This window comes from Pundamilia nyererei, unplaced genomic scaffold, assembly GCF_000239375.1.
Source record: "Pundamilia nyererei isolate P.nyererei 1_Seehausen unplaced genomic scaffold, PunNye1.0 scaffold00013, whole genome shotgun sequence".
In the NCBI taxonomy this organism is placed as follows: Eukaryota; Metazoa; Chordata; class Actinopteri; order Cichliformes; family Cichlidae; genus Pundamilia; species Pundamilia nyererei.
The window spans coordinates 968,851-977,710 of record NW_005187414.1 but is presented as its reverse complement, the minus strand read 5'-3'; the positions used below and the strand labels follow the sequence as shown (position 1 = coordinate 977,710).

At 43.4% G+C, this 8,860-nt stretch overlaps 1 protein-coding gene across 1 annotated transcript in view; it reads left to right on the top strand.

Moving 5' to 3' along the window:
- The first annotated feature begins 640 nt into the window (after positions 1-640).
- Positions 641-8,860, top strand: part of fam49a (family with sequence similarity 49 member A) — a 32,175-nt gene continuing 23,955 nt past the window's right edge. Inside the window, exon 1 of the mRNA XM_005725062.2 lies at positions 641-784. The gene's annotated coding sequence lies outside the window, so the exon portion shown is untranslated. The remainder of the gene's footprint in view (positions 785-8,860) is intronic.

The following is an 8,860-nucleotide window of genomic DNA, read 5'->3' as shown; positions in this document are numbered from 1 at the left end:
CTGAACCAAGAAAGTGTCCCTGTTCGAAAAGCAAAGCAATGTTCAAATGTTTCTTGTCCAGCAATGTGAGATCCAATTTGTAAACTATTGCTTGCTTAGATAGATTCCCAACCCAAGAGATAAGTCCTACAAATTCAAAAGAGCTCAAACTTGCCTTATTTTGGAATTTAACTTTTAATTATTATCCTTCTCTGTGCGGTTTTTTCTGCCAAATAACTCTTTAATGTTCTTCCTAGTTTACTGTCATCGATGTGAAATAAATCAAGAAATCCTTATGAGTCATCAAAAAAGCTGACGATTTAATCTGTACATTTCAACACACTGAGAATATGTAAAACAGACAAATCTCATTATGTCGTAGCCTGATTTGTCTGTTTTAAACTTACCTGAATGCATAAACCTTTATGTTTAGTGAATGATAAAACATATAAAGCTTATTATAGTTTCATCGTGAACTTTCAGTTTGAGACAGAAAAGCTCTGCCAGGCACTGTGGAGGCTAAATAATTTCCCGCAGAATCATTGGATATTAAAAAGAAGAAAAGAGTGAATTTAATTGGCTTCTCTCGTACTGTCCCTAATATCGACCAATCGAAACGGGAGTGGGCGTGGCTTGAAACCGGACTTTCTTCATGGCTTTTCTGCTGGCAGAGGGAGGGGTGATGAGAGTGTTGTTTTCTGTTGCTGCCGGGAACACACAGAGCTGCCAAGGTCGGTGAAAGTACTGCACACAGCCGGGCTTCGGTGCTGAGCTCCTGTAGACTCCTACACCGACAGACATACCGGTGAGTTTTGAGGTTTGCGCAACTTCGATTCCGCAAAGATGGTGGGGTCTGTGGGTTAACTTTACTTGGTGTCTTGCCAAAATGTGTACCCGTACAAATCGGGGACTGTCAAACGAGTTCACATGGAGTAATGGGGAGCAGGCGGAGGAAGCGGCAACTTGCTAGCTAATATTAGCTCCTGAAACGAGTTACGTGGTAGCGTAATTGTTGTACTAAGTCTTATCTGCCCGCGGTTTTGTTCTATTGATATTCACATATGTTGTGATTTCTTTTCCGAGCTTTACTTAGTGGTGCTAGCTTCACGGTCCGGTTAGCCCACAAACTTAGCTCGGGACTGCTGGAGGCGTTAAATTCGAGCCACACTGCTCTTGTTTTCCCGTTGTTGATTTATAGAAACGCATTGTTTTTGCTCTATTTTGATAGCAGATATATGTTAGACCCCGGTTCGGTGAAAAGTTATAACAGTTTAACAACTATCTCCGTCTGAAATCACTGCTGTGTAGACACCGCTGCAGACTGATAACAGTGTCCGGTTCATCCTCAGGCAGGTGGTTGGATTAAATGATTTCCTTTCTACTGCTGTAATTTCTGACTGATTGCTGCCTCTTGAACTGGCAGAGGGGGAAAGGCGGTTATAATGTATTTGTGGCCTCAGTCTGCAGCTGATAAAAGTAGCTGTTTGTGTGTCCTGACATGATCTACGATGTGGAGCTCTGCGTCGGCCCTCCGGGTGTTATTCCAGGCTATACTTTATTATTTCCTATTACAACAACAACACACCCCCGCCCCTGGTTCATTCAGCCCAGTACCTCCATCCGTTGCAGTGCTGCCATGTAGGTGGTGGAATCTAGATTCGCTGTGCCTTGCCAGAGGAATTAACCAAACATAGTCCAAGAGCCGGGTGCAAATTTGTTCACAGCCTGCAGCACAGGCAGACTGACAGACTTGTCTTGACTCAAATCTCTCAATTTGAAAACCACCTTGATATGCAAATTTTTCTAGGCAATAAGAGGAATGTGCCCATCAAGGCCCTGGTGTAGTGAAATGGCGCTCTTTTGTTCAAGAGGACATACAGCAACAGCTGCACTTCCCAAGTGTGTGTGTGTGTGTGTGTGTGTGTGTGTGTGTGTGTCTGTTTCAGTCAGTATTCCAGGGAGTAATTGCAGCGTTTCTGGAATGCTGGTTAACACTTCAGAGTTCTGCATGTTAGACAATAGCTGGTGTGAATGAACCTGATCTCACATGAAGGAAGTTGAAATGCTTTGCATGTTATTTGCATGGCCAAGCAGAACTAGTAGTGGTGTTCACACTGAAACCGTGGAGATGTGCTCGGACACGCAGAGTCCTACATGCTGCAGCATTTAAGCCAGTTCTGTTTGACTTTATTAGACTTTTGGTCCAATAAGAGGTCCTCTGCACTACTGGGAAGGACCTTTGTTAAATATTCTTATGAATGCATATTGTTCTAGTGACCTGTGATGCATGCTGTGTTCTGTACACTGGGTGTGACAAGAACGAAACTATCTACCTTTGTTTCAACAATGTGGCTAAAGTAACTGAAGTATCAGTTTATATTTCTTTGCCTGTGGTTGCTGTAAACCATTCCACATATTCCAACATTCCCAGCTAAAACGAGAACACGAGCAAAAAACGTGTCAGACTTTAAAAATTAGGCATGGCACAATTTGAATGGCGTGTCCAGCACTCTGCTCGCCCATCGTCCTGTCAGAAAGCTGCCAGATATCAGTTGAAAGTCTCGTAGTTCTGCGCTCTCACTGCTCAAGGTTTTCTTTGCAACAGAAAAACAGGATATGGTATCTCACACCCTGTCGAACAGTGGCATATTTGTACTTTGTGGTTTTTCAACCTGCTGTTGCATTACAGGTTGCCTGAGGGAAGCACATGGTGTAACACTGTGTAACACTTGCTGTACGTCACAGCTTGGGAAGCCTTTTTTTAATCAGTTCCACTGTGAGATGCTTTGTAACATGACAATAAAGATGCTTAAAGATGTCTGTTTCCTATTCCTTTAACAACAAAACAGAAACTGTCAGTGTCAAGCTAGCCCAAACTTGCATGTTAGTTTTGATAAAACATTATCTTTATGTTGAGTGTGAACTGCTGTGATTGCACAGGGGAGCCGCTGGTGCCGCCCTGGCAGCCATTCTGCTCATAGAGTGAAGCAGCAGCTTTACTGAAGAGCGCCACGTTAGCCTGTCATGGGCTGTTTCAAAGGTAATGTGGTATTTGCAGTTTTTGCTGCTCTCAGAGTTCAAATGAAACTGCTCACAGCAGCAATTTTTTGTTTGCCCGAGTCCAGCTATGAATCACAAGTCGCTTTGTGATACGACATGAGAAATCCCAAAGGATTTCCTGCTAGCGCTGCACCATTGCCAAGTCCAATATCTTGAGGCTTAAGCTGTGCAAGCGGTGGGAAGTCTTGTCGTGTCATTATTTCACCGTCGACGCCAGCCGAGGCCAGCCTGCAGCTTCTGCAGACTGTCTGGCACATTTTGGGCAAAATGATGCTTCTTCTTTCTGTGTTCATTTAGCAGTGTGGGCCGTTACTGATGTATGTGCGGAATGGAAATAGTATATTTGCATAAAGTACGTTAGAGAAGTCAAACATGAGGGCTTTTGGCAGTTATAATAGTTTGAATGTGTACTTCCTTTTAGGATAAGAAAGGATTTGTGTTAGAGTTGTTAAAGTCATGATTTCATTCAGACTGAACACGCTGGCTAAGAGCTCTCCTCCTGTTATCAGCAGCTAGTCATCCAGTTTGCTGCGGACCATCCGCCACTGCTGACTCAGCCAATGCTGCCATCTGGGCTGGAAGAGAAAACAGGACAGATTTCTCCCTGGCTCCAGAGCCTCGGATGCTCAGCTAACAGGTTCTGTGTGTTTGTGTAGCTGTTTTCATATATGAGCTGCAGCTTTGAACTTTGTTTAAAAAGACATTTCCAGCAAAGGTGCAGAATGTTAGATGCAGTTTGGTAACAAAAGTTACCGTCCAATCCAGACGTGCAACATTTTTACCTTGATCATTTGAAAAGTGTCGTCAGTGTTTCCCCTCAAAGGTGCTCGATGCTTTATTTTTCCAGCATTTTGAGACCTCATAAGTTTAGGGGTACAAGAGTTGTACAAAAAGCGTGTTTGATCCAAGACGAGCGAGTTGTGTGTGGACATCTGCGTGAGAGGTCTGCAGATAATAGCGTGGAGCGTTCGCAGCGAGTCAGTGCTCACGCTCTGCCTCCTGCACTCTGCTCAGGATGCACCGTCGCATAAACCAACCTGAGTGAGTCCAATAGTGAGAACGTGTCTGAGAGATTACATCTGTTGTGGCGTGCTATAAATGGGAAGTCTCCCAAAACGAGCTTGGTGTTCAGATTTGTATTCTGGGTTTTTCTGGGATCTAAGTTGATGTTTGGGGGTGGCTGTGCATGTGGCTGTGCATGTGGCTGTGCATGTGGCCATGTTTGGTGCAACAGAAATCAACCTTTGTTGCATTTTATGGTATTTCTAGCCCCCTTTTTTTTTCTTTTCTTTTTAAGCTACAGTATATTTTGTGTTTGAGTAAAATAGACCCCGCTCTGAAAACACAGCTGGAAGGCGTGTTTCTTTCCTCTATGCAGATAAAACTGCGATGTTTTTGAAATGTTCTCGGAGGAAAAAATTTGTTGTTTTGCTCAGAATAATTTCTTCTGCTGCTTTTATGTTTAGTTTTTTTATATTAATTAAAATCTGGCTGTGATTAGCAAAGGCCCACCCAGTGAGCTAAAATGCCTTCAGCTGGGGGTTGGCACCAAGGCCCACCAATAGCTGAAGAAGGACCCTGAGCTGCTCTCGAGTCCAAGAATAAAACTACCTTTGTATGGAAAGCAAAGGTGGCTGAGTATGATTGGCTGCGTCAGTTTTGGGGCCCTGGTTCTGTGCACGTTTGCTTTCTGTCACACTGCCTCCATCTACTGCAACACCTTAATAAACCAGAGCCATTCCCAGTGTTATCCATGACACCCGTGCTTTTACTGCAGTGACAACAACAAATGTCTGCTGTTAATTAAGGTGATCGTTTCAGCTTTAATTGAGTGCTTACTGAAACAATGAGCCTTTCAGGCTCTCAGTCTGGCTGAGCAAGATAAATAAATCCTAACTGTTAGGACAGCTTATTCTCTTAAAAGCTTAAAATGTTTTTGAAGCCTAATCCTCCAACATTTAGTGTTCACCGCGAATATTGTTCTTAAGCCTCCTGGTTATATTACTCTGGTTATTTGTGTGTACTAGACCGTGGCCGTCCTGCCGTAGTTCCTGTTTTACGCCGAACTACCCGTCTGTGTGTCTTTATCTGTCTGTGTGTGCAAATACGTGTGTGTACAACCGTTCTGCCTCATGACCCTGCACACTTCCCACTCACGTTTCACTTTTTCTGCTTGCATCCTGTCAGCGTGACAGCAGCTCTCTGGCTGTTTGCTGCAGTTTCGCTGCTCTGTGTCGCTGTTGTTCAGAGCCGTGGTCGTGATGGTCACCTCCGTTTATCTCGGCTGCTCGTGTGTTACTGTTAGTAGTCATTTTTTGGTTTGGTGTGCTGTTGTACTGGGAACGCAGACTCCCAATTGGCTGTTTTGAAGTTTACTATATAATAGGAAACTTTTTTTAGTCAATGACATGATTTGAATTCATCCGCTTTTATAACCACGAACTGTCTCACATGGCCTAATAACACAGCAATAGTTGGTTTTGTGGTTTGTTTGTTTTTTACATAATTATTTCAGTTTGTTTCGGTTGCTTTGGTTGTTGTTCAGGTTTTGCTACTTTGTAACCAACCTGAGATTCATTCTCATGAGGTCTGCGTTATGTCTGGTATTAACATGTTTCTGAAGCCCAAGTCGTTATACAAGTGCTTATTTCAAACTACTTACAACAGTTTGCACAAAATTGCTTTGGCAGTTCACTTGGTTCCAAATGCCGAAAGCATCATTTTTTCTGGGCCAGTGGAAAAGTGGAACGCTTTGGAAGAGCAGCTCACAGTTCAGAAACTACAAGATAAGAGTCAGACTGAGCTGTGGGTGACAGTCGTTGTAGGGAGGCGTGTGAGGGATCAGCCAACTACACGCTTAACCTTTGTCACCTGTGATTGTTGGCAGCTGAGATGCTGCTTTGTGAAGCCTTGTTAATTGTCGTTGTTGTACAACACTGGTTTACTGGGGGCTTTATTATAGCCACCTGTCCCTGCTCTCTGCTGGAGACTGCAGCTCCCTTATCTCCACACTAACGACTGTAATAAATGTTGAAAATGAGCAAAGATTAAGTGCTGCGTCTCAGGATTGTTTGGCTGTGTCAGAATAAACGGAGCCACAGGAATCACTACACTGAACATGAAGCTAGCTGGTGCTAGCCTTGCTCATGTTAGCTACTTACTGTTGAAGCAGTCGATTAGTCTACACTTCTGTTTGTGTTTAGCTGGTCAGGAAAGTCCGTCCTTCTCCTGTGGACTCGGTCACTCAGTGTCCTGAGTGGGGCGACAGTTTGGAGCGTCTGGAGCTTAACACAGTTTTGTCCTTGTAGGCTTGATCACACTGACTACTGCAGGTTTTATTCTTACTATAACTGCAAGCTTGATAAAAGTACAACAGACATGAGTACTTGTCCACAGCAAAGAATAATCCAAGCCTTGCCCTTCTTGCTCTTCTTGCATCAGTTATCCTTCACAGCTCACTGAGCTCAGCTGTTGTTCAGCAGCTCCCTCAGTGTTGGTGAAAATGAGACCGTTAGGATTTGCCAAGTTCTCCAGTTTACTGTAATTTCATAATTCCCGCCGGGCTTGGTGATAACCACTGCATATGTGGAAGACCCCACAGCAACGTCCGTGTTGGAAATGTCAAACTCTCATAGATATGTTCCCTGCTCCTAGCACATTAAACTTTAATAACTGACTGTCGACATGCAGCCTGATATTAACTGGTGCCTGTGCAGTGATTAATGGCATTTGATCCAGTTGTCACTGGTGTTTATGTTGTTGCTCGTGGGTGTAAAAGTGTAATTATATTTGTGTTCGGTTCCGTAGAGGCGATCACCATTTAACACTAAACGCTGTCAGCCTTCTGCTACGGGGTGTCATGCTTCCTAGTCCACGTGGTGCAAGACACTTTTCTTTGTAAGCATAATTCTGCAGCGAGATGAACCGAAGGATGGAGTGGGGGGAAAAACAGGAAACATGGGAAACAAGGTCAGGGTAGCAAACAGTCCAGCCGGCTGGGAATCAAACTGGACTCACTGCTCAGATACACAACACATTATTTCTGACTTTATAATATCTATAACTTTGATTAGCCAGCTGTGCCACAACACTTGTTGTTCTGGATTTGGACGACTCTGAGAAGGATCAGAGCCTGCGCACAGTCACCGATCTCAGCAGGAACCCCGAAGCTCAGAGTTTATTATTCATGACAAGCTAAAAGTCTGTGAGGGCGGGAATGGGTGGCTGTCGTGCTTTACAGTGAAGGTTGTAAAACTAGTGGGCGAGATCTAACCAGCAGCAGCTTGGGGGGGGGGCTGCAGGCTTAAACTCTGACCCGATTACTGTATGTTGGGATTGTGATGATTAATGTTGATTATTAATCTTGATAATTTGATTTTGTAATTACTTTGAATTCCCGACAGAGGGTGTTACAGGAAAAAATCGACTTTCTGTTACGTACTGCAGCCCTGCTAAACCACAATAAACAGCTATTATCATCATTTCATTTGCTGTGTGTGATGCATCACTAATGATTGATGCGCTGTGAACAATATGTTTCCCAAGTCTTAACTTCTCATTTCGACCACTTTTGATTTTCTTGAGCAGAAATTTCCATTACAGAATATTGTACTGCAAACAAAAAGGTTGATCATTTAAAATATTCATACAAAAATGACCTTTCAGTACTTTATGATCTAGATCAATGAGAAACCCTGGATTTACACTGTGCACACACACAGAAGCAGTTTGGGCCGTAACAGCGTGTAAGTAAGATACAGAGGAAAGACCTATATTTATTTCTTGAGAATAAATCAATGTGAGATTGCTGTAGCAGCAACAATGGCTGCCCCGTGGTGTGCCTGGGTCAGGCCAGCAGACCAGGGAGCTGCAAGTGTCCTCGCAGAACGCTTTGACGCGATGACACCGGCCCTCACAGCAGTGTTTATGGAAAGCCTTAAATAGGTTCGTTTTCATAAGCAGCACCTCGCTCTGTTTTTACAGAACTTACTTTGAGAGCGTTTCTCTAAGCTGTGAACAGCAATCTCATCTGTGGGTGTACTGAAAATGCAAAGAGTTAATAAGAAGAAAAATATGTTATTGGAGTGATGAAGGGGAAAGAAGCACTGGCTGCCGGGCCTCACTGGTAGAGAGCAAATACAGAAATGAGCAAAAGGCTGTGTTTGACCAGCATGTGAAACAGATTGATGTGGATATTGCATTGTTTTTTAATGCTAATTAAAAGTGTCCTGTTTTCATATGTAACTGACAGATTGCGAGTCTCCTTATCAAGCTGTTTTCCCTGACCCTGTCTCCTTTGAATGCATGTTTGCTTGACTTGTCTGAAGTATCTGCATGTCTACTGATGTCATGACCTTAAGGCAAGTCTGTTAATGTAATGCTTCAGTGAATGTAACATAGCTCTCAGAGAAGTGCCCGCATCCATATGATACCTGCAGTGACGCTAACCATATGCTAGCTAACCTTTGTGGTAAAATTAGTTTTGTTCAGCAATCGTGTGTTAATTACGTTGGTTTGTGTCCCTTCTAGCCGTTGTTTAGAACTGCCGGTTCTTTGGACTCGACTGTGACCTTACATAATCTGGAATATAAAAGATGGAGATCGTCACTATGACATCACCCTCTGGTTGGGGGTATAAAACACTCGGGGATACTTTCTGATTTATGAGAAAACAGCCACTCAGCCACCTTCATCTGTGTGGTCATACAGGGAGTGCAGAATTATTAGGCAAGTTGTATTTTTGAGGAATAATGTTATTATTGAACAACAACCATGTTCTCAATGAACCCAAAGAACTCATTAATATCAAAGCTGAATGTTT